This window comes from Notamacropus eugenii, chromosome 7, assembly GCF_028372415.1.
Source record: "Notamacropus eugenii isolate mMacEug1 chromosome 7, mMacEug1.pri_v2, whole genome shotgun sequence".
NCBI lineage: Eukaryota > Metazoa > Chordata > Mammalia > Diprotodontia > Macropodidae > Notamacropus > Notamacropus eugenii.
In genome coordinates this window covers 125,762,579-125,783,802 of record NC_092878.1, presented here as the reverse complement: position 1 = coordinate 125,783,802, position 21,224 = coordinate 125,762,579, and the positions used below count along the sequence as shown (strand labels likewise).

At 37.8% G+C, this 21,224-nt stretch overlaps 1 protein-coding gene across 3 annotated transcripts in view; it reads left to right on the top strand.

Annotated features, from left to right (window-relative positions):
- Positions 1-21,224, top strand: part of TET2 (tet methylcytosine dioxygenase 2) — a 159,695-nt gene that overhangs the window by 56,223 nt on the left and 82,248 nt on the right. For all 3 annotated transcript variants that reach the window (XM_072623078.1, XM_072623079.1, XM_072623080.1), the window contains exons 2-3: positions 4,133-4,272; positions 5,895-6,051. The gene's annotated coding sequence lies outside the window, so the exon portion shown is untranslated. The remainder of the gene's footprint in view (positions 1-4,132; positions 4,273-5,894; positions 6,052-21,224) is intronic.

Sequence of the window (21,224 nt, the reverse complement as noted above, 5' to 3'; positions counted from 1 at the left end):
TAGCATTATTTATCTGCTTGCTGAAAGGGTGTGTGTGTGTGTGTGTGTGTATGTGTGTGTGTGTATGTGTGTGTATGTGTGTGTATTCTAAGAAATGTAGAGAAAAGAGAAAGTTGTACCCAGCTAAGGCCAGTAATTTACTATTAAATCATCCTTGGTGAAGTCCTATTTAGACTTGGGGAGTGATTGCATCAAACAGAGTAGCAGCAGCCTTAAGACAGGAAGGAAACTCTTGCTGTGTATCTTTGAAGCAGCATGAATAAGGACAAGCTTGTGGCATGAAGGAAAGAGGAAAGGCTTATGCTGATATGGTAAATGCATTCTAGCATGATAGATGAAATGGTGGACAGTTTTGAGCGTTGGCTGATGTATCTGTTCCAAGGATGTGTTCCTAGAAGTCTCAGGGGGTGGAGAGATATGTGTTCATGCTACTTTTATATGTAGACATATACTGTGTGAGAGAAAAGGGAAGAGAGAGAGAAAAAGGGGTAGGTCATGGGAAGGGAGAAGGAAAGGAAGAGGGATGGACAGGAAGGGAGTGGGAGAATTTGTTTTTTAAGTCTCCTATAAGATTATAGAATATGAGATGTTTCTGGGCTCTCACTGACACGTTTACCTCAATGAATTTCCTTAAAGAGCTGTTGTTATTTTCTCCTTTTGCTTATTGCAGTCTTTTTTCAGGAGATAGATACGCTTCTTTTCCTTTTACAGAATACAGAATTTTAATCAATAAAGAAGTTTAATAGGAAGCTGAGAAAGCCCTTCCTTTCTCCAACTTGAAGCATGTCTGCCTCCAGTAAATTCTGAATACTCTCTAGCTAAATCAGTTTGGATTAAGAATAATAAACAGGGGATATGTATGATTTCACTGGAATCTAGAACTCCCTCTGCCAATGCAGGTCAGCACCTTCTTTGTTGCTTAGAGGAGAGGGATCAAACTGAGTCCATGGCCCTCAAGCAGCTGCAATACTCCCAAGTATATCCTGAATGGGATTAAAATGTAACTGGGAAACATTTAATAAAATAAATTTTTAAAAATAGGCTACATCATAAATACTAATTTGTGTCTCTCTAAGTCAATACGCTGTTGGCAGGATCTATTTGAATTTGATACTACTGGTCTAAAACCCTGCAAGGTTAATAGTTTGGCTCAGGGTCACATAGTAAGTATGTGTCAGAGGTGGCCAGTTCTTTCTCTATTATGACATAGTTTCCCTCAGAAGGAGCATTTAAAATATAGTTTTCTGATTTCCAAGAAAAACAATGGGCTAATATAAAGAAAAATGGATTCAAAGTAAATAAGGCAATGAGCATGTATGGGTGTTTATGTGCCACACACTGGGGTAAGTGTTAGGGATTCAAAGCAAGGTAAAAATAGGGACCCTGTCTTCAAGGAGTTTCCATTCTCATGGGCATAATATGTAAGTAATAAGATCCATATGAGATACAAAAAAACTAAATGGATGGTAACCTTAGAGGGAAAGGCACAAGTAGCTGGCGAGAAGAAACTGAATGGGAAAAGCCTCCTACAGAGGGTGGAATTTGATTTGGAGTCTTAAAGAAAATTGGAAAAATGATGGAGGTTAGCAGGGTGTACAATCATGGAAAATGGTACATGCCAAGATGGGAAATGCAAGGGCACAGATGAGATCCAGCAAGTAAGGCAGAGTAACTGAACCATAAAGTATATGGAGGGGAGATTATAGTAAGAAGACTGGAGAAGTATGAAGGGTCTAAGTTGTGAAAAATCTTTAAACACTAAACAGAAGAGTTCATCTGTAAAATGGGGATAATAATAGCACCTCCTTCCCATGATTGTTATGAGAATCAAGTGAGATATTTGCAAAGTGCTTAGCACAGTGCCTAGCACTATAAAAATGTTAGATGTTCCTGCTATTAGCTATTGTATTTTATTCTGAAGATAATATGAAGCCACTGGAGATTATCCAGGGCAGAGCTTTGACATGGTTAGACCTGAACTTTAAGAAAACCACTTCGGCAGCTGACATGGATTGCGATGAGGGATTACTACAGAGGAAGGAGCTACTTACTTTTGCCAGTAAGGAGGTCATTATAGGAATTCAGGTAAAAGGGGATAAGGGCCTGAACTAGAGGGTAGCTATGCAAATGAGAAGGACATATATGAGATACGTTGTGAAGGTATAAATTACAAGATTTAGCAATAGATTGAATGAAAGTGAGTAATCAAGGATGACATAAATTGCAATTTTGTATGACTAAAAAGATAATCATGGCCTTGGCTGTAATAGGAAAATTCAGGAGAGAAGAATTGGGGAGAGGGTGGGGAATGGAGATAATGAGTTCCCTTTTGGACATGTTGATTTTGAGATGCCTATGAGACATTCACTTTGAGATGTCCAAAATGAAGTTAATGATATGGGACTGGAGTTCAAGAGAAATGCTAGGACTAGATATATAGATCTGAGGATCATTTGTGTAGATATAATAATAATTGAACCCATAAGGGGTGATGAGATCAGTGAGTAAGAGTATAGAGGGAAAGAGAAAAGCACTCAGGGCATAAACTTGAGGGATATGTATGGCTAGTGACATGGATGAAAAACTGGTAAAGGAATCTGAGGAGTGATCAGACAGATTGGAGGGGAACCAGGAGTGAGCAGTATCACTAAAACATAGAGAGTATCCAAGAGGAGTAGATTATCAGCAGTGTTAAATGCTGTAGAAAGGTCAGTGAATGATAAGGATTAAGAAAAGGCCATTATGTTCAAATACTGCCCTTGACACTCATTAGTTTCATAATAATAGGTATCACTTCTTTGCCTGTTTCTTCACATGTAAAACTAAGATGATAATAATATCTGTAGTATTTCTCTCACAAGGTTGTTATTAGGATCAAGTAAATGAACATATGTAAAGCACTTTGCAGTACTGAAAAACATTAGATAAACATCACTTTTATTAAGTACTTCCATAGGTGGATGCTTTCTCTTATTCCATTTCCTATCTCATTGACTACTCATTCCTTCACCTTCATTGGTATCGCCTACCCATACTCTGTACTCCATGGTCTGTTGTCATAAAAAAAAATACATGTATTAGGTCAATGTGAGAGCTTAAATCACAAGTTAATAGTCTTCTGCCTGCTTTGAACTTTTTATACTAGCATCCCTAAAAGTATTACCGAATTTTTCTTTTCTAGGACCCCATAAAATAAGTTGTTACTGAATTTATTCCTGGCTGCTTAGATATTGGAGACTCCCCAAAGTCATTATAAATAAAAAGTAACTCTTGGCCACTAAGATGTTCTCATCTCAGTCTTTAAAATATGGTTGTGAACTGTGCTTAATAACTCTTAAGGGTATATGTACTTACCTGATGTTGGCACTTTTTGAAAATCTGACAATTCCAGGAATAGAAAATAGGAGAACAGATTTTCTCCTTGATAGGTTTTTTTTTTTTAATACTCTCCTGATTCCTTGCCAGCTTGGTCCATGGCCAGTTGCCATTGCTTACAGTGCACAAGACTTCCTGAAATGACCTGAGATTGCTATAAACAGCCTGACATGTTCTAAGCCTGGAGAATAAACAGAAGTGGAATGGTTCCACAGACCCCAATAGTTGCTAAATGTTTGGTTCAAATTCAAGCAAGATAAAAGAATTGAAGTGAAATTCAGGGGATACGTAAAGGAGTGACTCTTCTTTAAAAGTCCCAATGAATTCATTCCCCAGTCACTGAAACTCATCCTCCACGGGAAGCCAAGTGTCATGTCTATACTCTCTTTAGGAAGACATAATCAAAATCCCAAGCAAAGATCTGCTAGCCTGTTCATTTACCAATCTGATGAAGGATCTCCCCTGATTAACCCCCTCTCCCCCACAAATGTATTCTTGAGTTTAACTATTGTGTTGTCCATAGTGGTTCTTCTTAAACATTAAGAGGTGCAGTTCAACACTTTATGTAAATGAATGTGGAATTTTAACTACTTGAGGGCTCTGCAGATAGACTAAGGAAACAAGAAGTCATTCCACTCAGTCTTCTTCTAAAAGACTGGTTGAATAATTTGACCTGAACAGGTTTTAGAAGACTAGTGATGAAGCAGAGAGGAATCTTTCCATTTTCAATGGTATTTCTCCAATTCTGTTCTTTCAGGAAGGCAAACTCCCAAGGTGCTATTTTGTGAAATCTCGTCCGGACCTCCCTCTGGTGCTTCAGTCCCACATCTCCTGCTGCCTGCTGGAAATTTCTGTTTACATGTTTTACCATCACTTCAAATTCAACAGTATTTAAAGGTGAATTTTCTTTTCCTCTCAGCGTTCTCTAGAGATTGTTCACCCTCTAGTCACATATATTGCTTCCTATAGTACTACCATGCTTCCTCTCACTCATATGTGGCTTTGAAATTGTAATTGATTCCTTCTTATTCCTCATATTTAGTCCTTCAGGATGAGTATCTACCTGTCCCCTCCATTCCATTTTAGCTAGTGCAATCACCTCTGCCACACTGCTAGAATTAGGGGTAAGACACTCCCGTGATTTGAAAAATCCAAGTAAATTTTTTTTGTTTCTCCCTTTGCACCAGGGAATAAGTCTAATTTTTTCTCTTTCTTTTATGGGATATTTACAGTACCTTATTATAAAATTTAGGTTAAGTATTTGGTCATGTTTTAACTTTAAGAAAGAAATTGTGTGTGTGGTATTAAAATTAAGATATGTGGATACTATAATATACTACATATTCATTTTTTTGCATTTCTGCATTTCTAAACTTTTTCTGTGTCATCTACTCACTTTTGTGTCTTTGCAGCTTCTGCAAAACCCTCCCAAAATTCCCATTTAATTTCTTAGGTCTACGTACAATATATTGGAACCACAATTAGCAAAGTCATGGTGTGGAAAGGATAACTGTACTGCATTTGTGCACACCTTATTTTCTTGTGCCTGGACTAGTGGTTTCCCTGCCTCTTTCCTAGTTGGGCAGTGCATGGCACCCAGAGTCATTTCCCAGCCTTCAGGATAGGGTTTAAAGTCCTTAGCCTGGTATGAAAGGTCTTCCAAATTCTAAACCCCGTCTATTTCTCCAGCATTATCTCCCACTAGTCTCCTAAGAAAACCTTTCAGCCAGACCAATCTATTCTTTGTTGTCCAAATATGGTATGGATGTTCTTGTCTCTGTGTCTTTCCTCATTTGATTTCTCCATTGCTGGATTACCTCCCCCACTCCCCCTCTCTTTTTTGTCTTATATGAATCCTGACCTCCCTTCAAAGAGCAGTTCAAACATCAATGCTTCCATGAAATGCTTCTTGACCACCTTTTTTTTTAGAGCACAAATGAGATGTCACTCTGTATTGTGTATGCAGGCATACACCAGCTTTCTGACACTGAGTTTTAAGCCCTAGACTCTCTCATTATGCCTGGTGTCATCTAACTTACAAAGAGTATCAATGAAAAATGCATTGATTGATAAGTAGGGATAGAGATAGGAACTGAACATTTTATTTCATTTATATTGGAAACTCCCAGGTGAAGATACTTCCTCTACCATTGCAGATTGACACTTTCTCTGCCACTTAGAGGGTTGCCTTAATCACTGAGAAGTGAAGTGACTAACCCAAGGTCACATAGCCAGTATGTTTCAGAAGTGGGACTTGGACCGAGGTCTTCCTAGATCATGACTAATCTAAGTACAAAAAAAAAAATTCATTTACTCCACATAGATGTGATAATGTTTTGATATGGACCTTACACACTTAAATTTCTAAAATATGACAGAGATGGCCATACCTAATCCCCCCTACCATGTTTAAAAAAAACCCAACTCATTATCTAATAAAACCCAAGAAATAGTGAATTTATCACAGAATTTCCTTTTTCTCTTCTCCCCTATCTTTTCAAACTCTGTATTACTTCCAGGCTACCAAGAATCAAACAACAAATCATCTTCATATCACCAGTTTGCAGCAGATCCTCATGGTGGCCTCTTGAGCTACCAGGCTCAGGAGCAGGAGATGGGTTCAGCAGTAATCAGCAAGTCATGATCCAGAGAGGACTGTGAGGGACAGAGCTGCTGGTAAGCTAAGAGTGGAGAGTGGACTATTGGGAGAGACATTGCTTTAAGAGGAGGATCTATTGCAATGATAGTCTGTTTAACCCCCTTTCTCTGTGCACATCATTGACTTTTAAGGTATTCACTTCAAAGCCCTTTCTTTTCTATTTACTAGGATGATAAATCTTTATGTGTGTTTTGTGATAAATCTTTATGATCACTTTTCCTCTCCCATAATTCCCATCCTCATGTATAGCTATTTGATCTTATTCAGGAACACGGAACAGGGAATCATTGGGCTGAGAACCTCAAGGTTTGAGAAACTGGTCCCTATGGATTATAAGGATGCTTTGGGGGATCTGATACACTTTTTCTTTAATCTTTAAGCTATGGTTATCATAGGGAGTCAGCTCTGAATCCAGCTTGACCTCAGAGTGATGCATTGTCAAAAGACTGATCTGAATTTCCACAAAGCTTTCTGAAGAGTGGTGTAAGATAAAGAAATAAGGTAGAGGAAACAAAGGGAGAAGTCAAAGGTGTATTATTATTATTATTATTATTATTATTATTATTATTATTATTATTATTATATCACCAGAGGGGACTTTTGATAAAAGTTTAAAGTTATTTGTAATATTTTTCTTGATGTCGGCTTTCTTGCCAATCCCCTTCTTTTCCAAATTCTAAACCCAGTCTATTTCTCCAGCATTATCTTTTCTTGTGCCTTGCTATAAAACTAACATTATCTTGCAGATAAAATTGGTTTGGAAGCTAGACAATGGGTTCCCTATCAAACCACTACAGTTCGTAAGGGATCATAGAAGAAGAGAGCTACAATATTTTTCACAGGATATTTTATATTGGTGCTACAGTAAATTCTACAAACTTTATTGTAGATTTACCATAAATCAATAAAATTATAGAGAAGAAATAAAATTATATCAGGAAAGAAAGGTAAAGAGAACAAAGTAGATGTTCCCATTTTCTAGGATTCTTTTAATCAATTGCTTTATTTCAATTTCATTGACTTGTTTCATCAGTTACATCATTTCAATTTCATTGAGTCCTATTCAAGTATTTAGAAGAATGTAACTTACTGATGAAGCTTCGGGTAGCAGAATTATCCCCTTGCTGAGAAGATTGAGCCTTTAAGTAGCTAGTTTGTTACTTGATATTTCTAAGTGACTATCCTGGCAGTGAGACATCATGCTGAGCTTATCCTTAGTTAAACTCCCATAATTCCTGGGGTTGGGAACCTTATCATTTTCAAGTGCCACTGTAGTTCCATTTGCATACATCACCTCTCTTTTATCAGAGAATTTCAGATCATTGTGGGTAACAAGAACAGCACTGAGTTTCAGAATGAAACCTTTTTTTCCCTTTTATGTTAATTTTGTCAGAGTAATTATTGTCACTGAAAATAGACTTCCTCTTTCCCTTTTCATACTGGAAAATCTTAGGCACTTATATATAAATAGTTTTTTTTTTTCTTTTTCCTCTTCCCATGAAGAATTTCATTTTCTGAGCTAGTGCTTGTCCAACAGTTAGGACTGGGAAAAATTTTCCTTGGGATGTAGATTTTTGGAGAGGTTTGAAGCCCTAAGTTCAGCCCAAAGATTTTCTATAACCTTTAGGAGAAAATTCCAAAATCTAAAATATGAGCGAAACGTTACTGCTTACTAAGTAAAAGATTTTTTTACGACTAGATTCCCAAGAATTTTCATTCTCCCATTCTAAAGGAATCTTCTTCCAAAGGAATCTTCTTTTAGAATTAATTTTCCACAGCTGGATAAGGTCATCTTTGTGACTTCATATAGGAATGTGATACCCCTGTATATCTGTTAGTGCAATGCAACTGAATTTTAAAAAACATTTATTAAGCAAATGTACCAAGCACTAAGCTAGTTCTGTCCTAAAGGAACTTATATCTATGGTAGAGAAAACAATATGTATGAGGAAATGGAATATGAAATACCTATAAAATAATTTCCAGGTAGGAAGGGCACTAACAATGAGGGTCATCAGGAGAGATTTTCTACAGGAAGTCAGGCAAGTAGCACTTATATGTGCCAGGTACTGTGAATGCAAAGACAGGTAAAAGATAATACATGTTCATAAAGAGCTCAAAGTCTGATGGAGGTGACAAATACAAACAATTCTGTATAGGAATGTGGATGAGGGGAGAGGAAGTAAGGAGGGAGGAGGAGAAAGAGAGAAAGAGGAAGAGGAGGAAGGAGAGGGGGAGAGAGGGAGAGGGAGAAGGAGAGGGAGAAGAGAGAGAGAGAGAGAGAGAGAGAGAGAGAGAGAGAGAGAGAGAGAGAGAGAGACAGAGACAGAGAGACAGAGAGACAGAGAGACAGAGAGACAGAGACAGAGAGACAGAGAGACAGAGAGAGACAGAGAGGATAACTTGTAGATAATCTCAGAGCAAAAGCACTAAGATAAAGGATGACTGGAAAAGACTTGTAGAAGGTGGAACTTGGGCTGAGACTAGAAGGAAGCCAGGAGACAGAGATGAGGTGGGAGAGTGTCCTCGGTGTGGAGGACAGCACATGCAAAGATGCAAAGGCAGGAGATTAAATATTTTGTCTGAGAAATAGCAAGTAAACCAATTTGATTGGAATGTACAGCATACAAAGGACAGCAATGTGCAATCAAGCTGGAAAGGTAGGCTGGAACCAGATGCCAAATAGCTTTAAAAGTCAAACAGAGTCATTGTAAATTATTTTAGAGGCAAGAGAGACCCATTGGAATTTCTCAAGCAGGAGAGTGACACCATAAGACCTGTGCTTTAGTAATTTTAGCTAGATGGATTGGAGAAGGGAGAGATTAGAGCAGGGTTTATTAACCTAGGACCTATGAACTATTTAAAAAATACTATTTTGTAAATGATTTTGTTATAATTGTGTTCCTCTGTAATTGTGTATCTTATTTTACACATTTAAAAACATGATTTTGAGAAGAGGATCTTAGGCTTTTCCAGGCTGCCAAAGGGAGTCCACGACACAGAAGTGATTAAAAGCCCTTGGATTAGAGGCAGGAAAATCATTTATAAGGCTACTGAAATAATGCATGTCAGAGATTACTTGGGATCCAACTAGGGAAGTGATCCTGTAAGGAGAGAAAAGAGAATACATGTGAAATTCATATTGTGGAGTATATTTAAGATTAGCAAATGGATTAGATATAAAGATTGAAAGAGAAGAGAGAGGAAAATAAGCATTTGTTAAGTGTGCCTACTATGTGCCAGATACTGTGCTAAGGACTTTACAAATATTATCTCATTTGATAATACAGATATTATCTCATTTCATCATGTCTTTCCTTGCTCTAAAATAGGGATGAGACAAGAAAAAATGACATAGAGATTGAAACCTGAATGTTTGGAAGGGGAATAAATATTGATTATGTACCTACTCTCTAAATATCATCTCATTTGGTCCTTACAACAGCCCTGTGAGGTGGGTGCTGTTTTTACCTCCATCTTAGAGCTGAGGAAACTGAAGCAAACAGAGGTTACACAGCTAGTAAGTGCCTGAAGTCACATTTGAACTCATGCCCTCTTGACTTACTTCCAAACTCACCTAGCTGCTTCTATGTGGAAAGATGATATTGTGATGTGTACTTTGAGAAGATGGATTTTACTGCTAACAGAACATAAAGTGTCAGAATGGTTAAGTAATAATAAAATGCCAAAGGATGGCCCTAGATAATTAGTGCTATAGAAGCTTTTAAAAGAGGGAGTTAAATGGTGCCTGAAGTTGTCACAGGAAGGTCTCTTGCCAGAGGTAGGGTTGGGGTTAAACTTTGAAAGGTAGGTAAGTTGTGTTTTGTTTTGGGGTTTTTTTTTTTTGGCTGTATTTTGATTATTAGACTTTCTACTCATGGTTATTATATTAACATATTTGTTTTTACATAGTATATACTCCTAGAGAAGCTATTTGAAATTTTTTTTCCTCTTCTCACTTCAATCTCTTGTAATATGGTTGTGGATAAGTTTTTGCTAGCTAACAAAGAAGTGGATTGGGCATTTCAAAAGCAGTGGGTTACAAGTATGAGCCAAGATTTAGAATTTAAAGGAAACATAGTGCATGCAGGAAAGACTAGTGAGGGCTTGTCTGGATGAAAAGGCTCATGAAGAGGAAAATTGGAAATGAGACTGCGCCTAACTAAGGAGGAGTCACATTATAGTTTTGAAAGGCAGGTGGCTAAGGATTAGATAGTATTCTATGAGTAATGGATACCCATCGGAGATTTTTGAGCAGAGGAATAACATAATGAAACCAGCAGTTTGGGAACATTAATCTAGTGAAGCTCTGTAAAATATTTTGAAATAGATAGAGACTGAAGACAGGAAGACATAGGCAGCAGCTTCAACAGTCCAGGGTTGAGGTAATGAGCATTGACTAAGGTAGTGGCAATAATAGGTAGAAGAAAAGGTGGAAATAAGAGCCACTCCCAATGCAGAATTAATAGCATTTGCTTGGATGTGGTGGATGAAGGAAAGGGAAAAGTCAGCGATGACTCCAGAGTGTTTGAGCCATAAGAATGAGGAGAATGGAGTGTCATTGATGCAAGAAGGTAAACTGGGCAAAACAGGTTTAGGTTTGGACATGCTGAGTTTGACATAACTAGGGTGTGTTCAAAAGTAACTGTGCTGTAAACAATGGGGAATATATAACTGGGACGCTTTACATAGAAGGTATGAGTGTTGAGCTATGAAATAATTTTCTCCCAGAAGTTTTTTCCCCTATAACATACCCACGAAAATATTATTGAAGTATGAGGTCACATATGTACTGTTTATGCACTTGTGTGATCTTGTGTAAAATCAAGGTTGGTTTCAAGGTCACAGAAACCCCCAAATGCAAGTTACAGAGATCCTTTAGTATACGCTCAGTGGAGGAAACAGCCTCATCAATGAAATGATAGGTCTTTGAAATCTGTCCATGCATATGTGTTTTCCCAATGAATGAGTTAAAGATATGGATATATTTCTGTTCATTAGAATGCTTGTACTTTAATGCTGGAAAGGACCTCAGATATCATCTCCAATCCCTTATTTTATAAACGAAGAAACAGAGGCCCAGAGACACTTGGTCAAAGATCACACATTGACTTTGTGGAAGAGTTGGGATTAGAACTCAGAATTACTTCTGGTCCGTTTTTTTTTTTTCTATTCACCATGACACTACTGTATCATTCCCAACCCCCACAACATAAATTTTGCCAGATGATTGGCAGGGGAATGGGATAAAGTTTGTACCTGTCAGAGTAAAACTGACTCACCCAGATAGAAATCTGACCTCATTAGCACCCTGCATTTATTTCTTTCTTTTCACTGTGGAAAGTTCTTGCTTTTTTCACTCCACAGCTGTCAGAGACCTCATTTCCTTACAAGTCCCCAAGTGGATTTCACAAATGATACAGGGTTAAAGACTAGGCTTAACTTGACTAAGGACTTTCTTCGCTCTAATCAGATCAGAGCTATCCTGTTTGAAAGAGATTATGAATTGTCTGATCCACTCAGGACTTTGACAACAATAAGTCCTGCTATACTAAAGCTTCCCCCTTCTCATCTAATCTCTGGAAAAAATATATTTTTCCTCAAAAATAAGTCACTACCTTGACTCTAAAATTCTCACATATTTCTTTGAGGTTGCAAATTTTCCTCATTTACCTAGTTCGGTTCTCACTGTTCTGGAACAGTCTCCACTCTAATCAAACATTTTGTTTATACACAGAAATGTACATGTTTTGCCTTTTGCATTTGATAGGATTCTTAGAGGCTTGCTTATCCAATCTCCTCATCCCATAGGCAAGGAAAGTGAGATGCAAACTTATGAAGTCATTTAACCAAGATCACATAACTGGTTGATGCCAGATCTGCAACTGAGATTCCAGTGTTCTTATTCAGAGTCATGGAAAAAAGCACTGGGATCATTCTACTTTGGGGCCCTCTTCCACACACTCAAAGGTTGCCTCCTTCAAGGCTCCATGCAAAACTCATAACTAGCTTTGCCTAGTTCCCTTCTCTTTAATTATCCCAACAACCAGCATTCCCATTATGTGATTTTTTATTTTAATGTTGTTCGTGGAGGGTCATACTAAAGAACGTACAAATTATAAAGGCTGGGCATACATGAATAGAAAAATGTGCAACAAATTTTATCTGACCCTTAGTGATAGGTATAATCATTTATAATGCTGCTTGCTAATCAAGTTTAATTGGTGGGTAATTTATGTAATTGGCTGTAATCAATATTACTTTTGCATAGATGAATCAGGCATTTCTGGGAACTATTACGAGTAACTGAGGCAAAGAACTGATTCAGACAGGAAACTGCTCTAATTTCCCTCTAATGACTTCTGGATCTCTAATCCAGGTGGATCTAAGTCTTTTCACTCCATCAAAGCTACAGTTTCATTGAGGTAGATTAATCAGATTGCTTTTCTAAATTTAGAACTGAACTGAGAATAAATGGATGAAATCCAATGCTTCTCAAACCTTAACTCTGCCTCAGGTTTTTATTTCTTAGCTCTCAGAATCTCTAATTGATAGAATTTCAGCCTTCAACTTTAGAATTAAAGGACTCTCAATCTTGGGGGAGAAAGGAAGGGGAAAAGAAAATGGGCTCCATAAAAAGTTCTTACAATAGAGCTTATCTGCTTCTCAATGGTTCCCTCCCACATCCCCCTTTCCCTTCTGGCAGTTCAAAGCCCACAGCTCTGTGTACCCATCCAGTGCCCTAAACTTCTAAATTATGGCTAGTTCCTTTCTATTTACTACTTTGAATTAAAGCTATAGTACCTTAGGCTATAGCAGAGAGTCAATAAGCATTTAAGTGTTTACTTAAGGATTCTCTGCTAAATTGGTCTCTGCCCTCAAGGAGCTGGTATTCTAATACAGGAAGCAACATGCAAATAGCTAGGTATATACAAAATAGAGACAGGGTAGAGAGGAGGTCATCTCAGAGGGGAGAGAGAAGCTGGGATCCCAGAAAGTCCTCCTGCAGAAAGTGGGATTTGAAATGTGTCTTTATGTTTGGCAAGGAAGACAAGAGTTAAAGGAAGGAAGGGAAAGCAGTCTATTCTTGGGGATGGCCCATACAAAGGCACAGACAGGGGTAGCTAGGTGGTGCAGTGAGTAGAAAACTAGCCCTGGAGTCAGGAAGACCTGAGTTTAAATCCGGCCTCAGACACTTGACACACTTAATAGCTGTGACCTTGGGCAAATCACCTCACCCCAATTGCCTTGCCTTCCCTCCTCTGAAAAAAATAAAACAAAACAAAAAAGGCACAGAGTGGGAGATGGAATACTGCATGGGGGGAACAGTAAGTATATGAGAACAGTTGGATCATAAAATAAGTGTAGGGGAATCGAGTGTTGGGTGGCTGGTTGATTGGTGGCTGTCCCTCATTATCAAGCAGGACCAAAATGACATCACTATGTTGGGGTCAAGATACAGTGTGTCCAACTGTGTCTTATCAGAATTTTCTACTATATGTCAAGCACAGATAGTCTATGTGAACACTTAGAGTGGAGATGGCTCTAAATTTGTGTAACTTGAGTTTCTTTTGAGCTACTGCAATTCTGCTTTGCTCATAGAGCACAGTGCCTTCTTTGATATGGACATGCAATGCTGGGCAGTTTTTTGCTAGCATCTCCCATGTCCCACAATTGATTCCAAAGTTCTTCAGAGACACCTTGAGAATGTCCTTGTATCACTTCTGACTTCTATATGAGTGTTTACCTTGCGTGAGTTCTCCATAAAATAGTCTTTCCAGTAAATGTACATCTAACATTTGAACAAGGTCATCCACCCATCAGAACTGACCTCTCTGCAGTACAGTTTAACTCCAGGTTTCACAGGGATACCACAATGAGCTCATCACAGTGGCTCTGTAGATCTTCAGTTTGATAGGCAGTCTACCTCTTCTCTCCTATACTTTCCTTTGGAGCCTCCCCAAATACTGAGCTTGCTCTTGGCAATGTATGCATCAACCTCATCATCTATGTATACATCCCTGGAAAGTACACTGCCAAGGTAAGTGAACTTAGTTACAGTATTCACAATTTCTCTGTTTCCTGTGACCATTGGTTCCACATTTGGATGCTGACTCATGGAGAACCTATGTTTTCTTGGTGGTGATTGTTAGGCCAAAGTTAGCACAAACAGCAGAGAATTGATCCATATTTTATTGCATCTCAGCTTCAGAAGCTGCATGGAGTGCACAGTCATCTGTGAATAAAAAAAAAAAAAATCATGCACCAACTCTCCCTCTACTTTAGTCTTGGTTTGTAGTTTTTTCAAGGCTATTAATTTACTGTCAGTGTGGTAGCTGACCGTGATGCCATTTTAATCCTCACTGAAGGCATCTGATAACATTGCTGAGCATATCATGTTAATAAGAATGACAGTAATCACACAGCCTTGCTTTACTCCACGGGTGACTGAGAAAGCATGACAGCATCTTCCGTTATCTAGACTCTGGGCAAGCAAGGTGTCATGAAACCAACACACAACACTGATAAACTTGTCTAGGCACCCACCTTTGCCATCAGTTTCCACAAGCCCTCCTAACGGACAGTATCAAAGCCCTAGGTCAGATGGACATATGTTGTGTGCAATCCTCTGTTCTGCTCCTGGCATTTCTTCTGGAGTTGTTGGACAACGATCACCATAATGACCATTCTTCAGTCCTTTCTGAAGTCACACTGACTCTTGGGTAGATGGCCATCTTCCAGTTGAAGAATTAGCCTATTAAGGTGGACTCTGGCAAGAATCTTGTGAGTGATGACTAAGAGAGAGAGAGAGAGACCCTTCTCCAACCCGCCATGATTGTCACAGGACAATCTATTGCTTTTACCTTTATAGAGATGGACAATAGAGGAGCACCCTTGAACTCCAGGGGGATAACTTCCTCTTGCCATATAACCCAGAAAATTTCAGTCAACTTTTGTATGAGCAATGGACCTCTTGCCATGCAAATCTCAGATGGAATAGAACCAGCCCCAGATTCCTTACTACACAACAGGAGCTGAATGACTTTCAAAACCTTTCTTCATTTGGAAGATTACCTTCCACCTGAGGTAAACAGTCAATGGCTTCAGCATTGATTGATTATGATGCTGATAAACCCTATAGAAATGGTTAACACGTCTCTCCAGGATCATGTCTGTATCACTAATTAATGTGACCCCATCAACACTGAACAGTTGGTCTTTAGTCTATAAATAGTTTTTGGGACATCATGACAGTTTTTTGGACTATTACTATCATCAGAAAACTGAATTTCATCTACCTTCTTACTAAGCCAAGGATCCTACACCTCTCTAAGCTGCACCTGCACTTTATTTTTAATGGATGAACTATCCTGCTCGTAAACCCTGCAGAGTTCTTGTTTTTCATTTAGCAGCTTCTGAATTTCTCCATCATTTTCATCAAACCAGTCTTGGTGTTTGTGAGTTTTCTGGCCCAGATGAGTAAATGCAGTGCTGTATACCAAATCTCTGAAAGCTGCTCACTTCTTTTTGTTCCAATGTTGCCAAACAATGTGTTGGCTCAGTTTTTCTTCCAACTTAGCAATGAACTGTTCCCATTTGGAGAAGAGCTCTATTAATACGTTGACATTAAATCTTCTAGTAGTCATCTTGCCCTGGGGGCACCTGCTTTTGTTGAATGCATATGTTTAGCTTGGAGAGGATAAATCTATGATCATTCCAGCACCCTGCACCACACGTTGCCTGGCATCACTCTCAAAGCCTATCTTTCTCTTCTTACAACAACATAGTCTTTTAAATGTCAATGTTTGCTGCAAAGGTGCATTCATGAAGTTTTATTGTATTTAGGTAAATAGGAGACAGTGTTGATGATAAGGTCATGAAACGCACAAATCCTCTGTAGTTAATGATGATTGCTACTGATGTTTCCAATTCAAGGAACTGTCAAGGACTCCCTGCCATGTCTGCTAATCTGTGCCTACTCTTGGATTAAAGTCACCCAGAATTATAAGCTTGTCCTCTTTCAGCGCATTGATGATAAGAGTCTCCAGGTCTTCATTAAATATTTCTTTGACCTCATCACACAGACTCATGCAAAATTCAGTGACTTCCTATTATCTCTAGAATAAATTATAAAGTACAGTTTTGCATTTAAAGTCTTTTTATAACCTGGCCCCTTCCTACCTTTGCAAGTTTCTTATCCTTGCCTTTCTTGGAGTATGGGGTGTATTCAGAAAGAGAGGGTAACATTATCAGATCTGCATTTCAGGAAAATCATTTTGTTAAGTAAGCTAAGTGTCAGGATATCGTCTAGTTAAAGTAATTCACACTAACATGGTTAAATCCTCCCAAGGTGCCTGCTTTATAAAAGAGGAGTTTGTTCATGCAGACAAATCTCCAAATGTCTGAGAATGAGCAGGGATGAGAGATCCAAGAGTAACTTGTATGTAATGAGTTTTCAAGCCTATAACCATATCTATCTCTATACTGCCTCCTCCCCTTTAAAAGAAAAAGGAAAAGGATGGAGGGAGAAATGATTCAGCTTAGTGAAAATAAAGAATTAACTGGCCAGTCAACTGGTTCTTACAGGATTGGGGGGGAGGGGGCGGGCAACAGGTGTGAAAAGCCAACAGAAAGTATGCTTTCTCGTGTGTTTGTGTTTGTTCGTTCATGTGTTTGTTTTGCAAAAAGCTGGCATTATTAAGAAGAAAGCTAACTGCAACCTCTCATTCCCAGATTCTGCAGGAACATTCATTCATTCAATGACATTTAGTATGCCCAGATACATAGCATGACGTATATTGGGAATTTTTGAGAGAATAGAAGATAAATAGTTGTTTCCTCGCCTCAAAGAACTTATAGCTGTCATGTTTATAGGCAGTGTACCTCCCTTCCTGGCTTCTTTGGTTATAAGTTCTGTTCCTTTATAACATCCCATAGTGTCTGCTCATGTGCCTATATTTGGTGGGCAGCCAGTAAATTGTCAGTGATCAGTTCACTTTAGTGCCCTAGAAGAAAGACCTCTCAGCATAACTACCTATACAACTCTTTTTTTCAATGACTCATTGATTTTGATTTTTCTCTAAAAAGAGAGGAGCATACAGTGGAATTTGGGGGGCGGTATATGCTTATATAGAACAGAATGAGGAGAAGTAGGAATAACCTTTAGGAGTAATTTTTATTTTAAAGTGTGTGTATGTGCGTGTGCATATGTGTGTTGGTTTATAATAGATAACAGTTTTGTCTGCTTAGGAAAGGGAATGCCATCAAGTGGTCACTTAGCACCTACTATGTGTCAGGAACTGTGCTAAATTCTAGAGATAAAAATAAAATAAGACACTTACCCTCCAGAAGCTTATACTCTAATGGATCCTTATACACAAATAGGACTTGTCCTTGAAATTAAGCACATGGAGAGATATTCTCTCAGTGACCTTGGAGAACTCATTTCCTTCCCTTGGTTCAGTTTGCTTATCCATAAAATAAGGCAGCTGAACTAGGTGTTCTCTAAGTTTTCTTTCAAATCTGAAATTTTATGATTTTGTAATTCCTGACTCAAAGTGATGCTTAAGTTAATATAGAGCGCAGACAACAAGAGGTAGAGAAAGGAGCACGTATCTATCCATCTGGTGATTTTTTTTTTTCAATTGTGCAGTGTTTATATTTTTCCTTCTGTTTGGACACAATTCTTACCAGGGAAAGCCATGGATTTTTCCTAAATAATGGCAACCTGCTTTTTAACTTTGCTTTAAAGAGTGTCTGAGTTCTGTATTGTTATTAAAAGGTCAATTAAGTATTCCTTGAATTTAAGTATTTAAAAATGATGGACTGTAACTGTTAGATCATAATATAGTAATACTACAAGTTAGTATGGGAAAATTCTTTTCCTTAAAAGCAACAAAAGATCAAGTTAGACATCGCTCATCAGTTTCAATCATCAGACATGATTCTTTTGAATGATCATACCATTTTTATGCTAGCTCAATTTCTGACTGATCACAAAAGGAAAACCATAGGGACAAGTATCCTTCTTAAGACCCCAGGTGTCAACATGCAGTAAGCATTTTGACTTTCCTTTAACACATTGTGCATCCTGAGATTTGTTCAATTCTCTGGTACCCATGGTTGGAATCTCAATAATGGGTCTGAAGCAATGTCTGTTATCATGCTACATTCCTACTTATTGTTTAAAACCTACTGGTTGTTAATAACATTCCAGCATATTGCAAAGGAACTAGGAGGGCATTTAGAAGAGAAAGTTACTCACATTTTTTCCATGGTTGGTACCATGCTTAGATTAGATTCTAAATTCTTTCTTTCCATGCTACCTATTGCCATTATAAATGCTCTGGGGTATTCATGGGGTAAAAATATCATTTGGGAAGGACCCACTAAATAAGAGAAATGATTGAAAATGCATTTTTTCTTATGTGGAGACTTAAAAAGGTTCTAATAACTGTGGATTTAGAATCACAGAATGTCAGAGCTGGAAGAAACCTTGATCATTTAGCCCAACCCCTTAAAAACTGGGGCATAGAGGCCTCACCTAGAATTAGTGACTTTACAAAATACTTTCCCCTAAACCATACTGTAAGAAAATTTATGCAAAAAAGCCTTCTGTCTTTATCCTGTGCTTCATGGTGTCTCACTGCTATATCTAGAAAGATACAGTCATAATAACTGACGTGTGTAGGTTCACAAAGCACTTTACATAAGTAATCTCATTTAATTCCCAGAACAATCCTGGGAGATAAATACTATAGGTATTATGCCTTTATTGATTAGTTGTTTTTCTTATTTGGGCCTATTTGCCCATCTATTTCTCCACCCAGTCATCCATCTGTCTGGACTTATGATTTCATCTCTGTAGAGAATTCCTGATGAGGATACTTCCTTTCAGTGCAGATCAGCCCTGACTCTCTTAGTTGCTTGGGGCACTAAGAGGTTAAATGTCTTGCACAGGGTTATATATCCAATACACACAGAGGCAGACTTGAACCCATATCTCTCTAGATTGTCTCTCAGCCCCAGTTTGCAAATAAGGAAATTGAGACTCAAGGAGTTTGAATGACTTTCCCATAGTCACACAGTGTCACAGGCAAAATTGGGACCTTGGTATCATAGGTATAGCATTTTAGCATGCTCCCTCCCCAATAACATTCTAGCTCTCCTTTGATTTTCTTGGCAGTATGATTCAGCATTTTAATAATAGAAATTAATTTTTAATACATTACCTAGCCATGCTCAGTTCTAACTTTCCACTGTCTCAGGAGAGCTCTATGGACTTGTTTTTACTCATCTTTTCTGCGTCTTTCTGTGTCTCTGTCTCTGTCTCTCCAGCTCTCATCTGTGTGTCTACTTTAATAAGTACGAGTTAATGTGGCTGAATTAAATTTTAAGGATGTGAGGGCAAAATCATGCAAAAACAGAGCTAATGAGTAGCCAAAGGAAATAATTGAGATACTATGTCACCAATACTGGGAGTTAGGTAATCTGGATTCTGATGTTAGTTCTGTTCTGACAAAATTTGACCTTAAAAGTAAATTTTATCTGTTAACCTCTATTTTCTCCTTTCACATAAAATGAAAAGGACTTTTGACCCTAGTATAATGCGGAAATTTTTGGAACAAATGAGATCATGTGAAACTACCTTGCAGAACTGGGGGGAGGGAGCAGGAGTTTCTGTGTGAATGTACATATAGAAGTGCAAGTTGTGTTTGATTTACAGAAGTTTTGATAGTATTTTAATTATATTGAGATAAATGTGTTGGTCTTCTGAAACCTCTTTATATAAATGTAGAAAGAATATGAGGTGTCTTACAAGCTTAGTCCTTTAAATGTGGAGAGCAGAGGGACCAATCAAGATTTCCAAGGGAATTGGATAATGAGGATAGAACAAGATGCTCAGATTTCAGATTTCTGAGTTCTGTTTCCAATTCTATGGTTCAGTCAATGGTCTTTTTTTTTGTCTTTAGGAAATCATTATCTTTTTCAACTGACCCCTTCTCAAAACTCATAAAATAACTAACTACTCCATGGGGAGGTTGTGGAACTCAACCAAGACTTTGGAACATGAGATCCCCAAGTGAAAAGTAGTGTTATTTCAGATCCAAGACTTTTGGAGATGTTTAATTTTTGCCAGTGTTTGAAACATAACCTTATTTTAAGCACCACTTGATACTTTGTTTTCTATTTCGGACACACTATCCAAAATAAATTGGTTATAAATTGAGGTTATACTTTTACTAGGTATTTTGGAAAGCTTTTCCTGTAATCTAATTGTCCAGTACTCTAATTACCATAGAATTATTAACTAGTGGTGTTTTCTTATAATGAGATCAAGATGACATATCTGGAGAATGTATACTTTTAGCACAATTAGTCATGCCTTTGACTGCTGAAAAATATCCAGAACCATACATTGTAGATAAAAAAGAGGAGCTTCACAAATATAGAAATACTCTGCTGTTAACTGGGTCAGTTTTGGTTGATTTCCTTTCTCAGTACTTTATTCTCACGGATGTGAATGGAGAAATAAATCACAATTTTCAGAGAATAATTATGTCTGACATTCTTACAGCTCTTCCTGTACTTTGCACACTTCATCTTTTAAAGAATTTGCCTAGAGTAACAGGAGTAAGCAACTTTCCAGATAGAGGAAAAAATCATAAATTAAGAGCAGGACAGGCATGATGGGGAGTTGAGAGGGCATCTTGGAAAATGGCTATTTTGTCAGTCATCGGTACTTGCACACAGATACACACATGCACACAATCTTTACAAAGATATCACAAATAAAACACGTTGGTTTCATTTTGAGGAGAAAAATAAAAAATGTTCTATTTGTCCATCAGCTCTTTAAATACTGAAGATGAAACACTGTTCAATAAATATAGCATTTAATAAAATGTACACTTCAGTTCTACGTTAAGAACAGTTAAGTCAGTGAGATGGGCATTGGGTCAGAGAAAAAAGAGAGTTTAGTAGAGAGTAGGGCAAGACACATAACTGTTCCTGTCAGGGCTGTATTTAAACATCAAAGAGCTAACTCACTTATTAATATTCTTCTTTAAAAATAAAGCACAACTATTTGTATTTTGAATGGTTAAATGTGATAAAAATTTGTTGCAAATGTATTTTGTTGCTTACGCAAAGTTTGTGAAAACTGAAATTCTTGAAATGCTCTTTACTT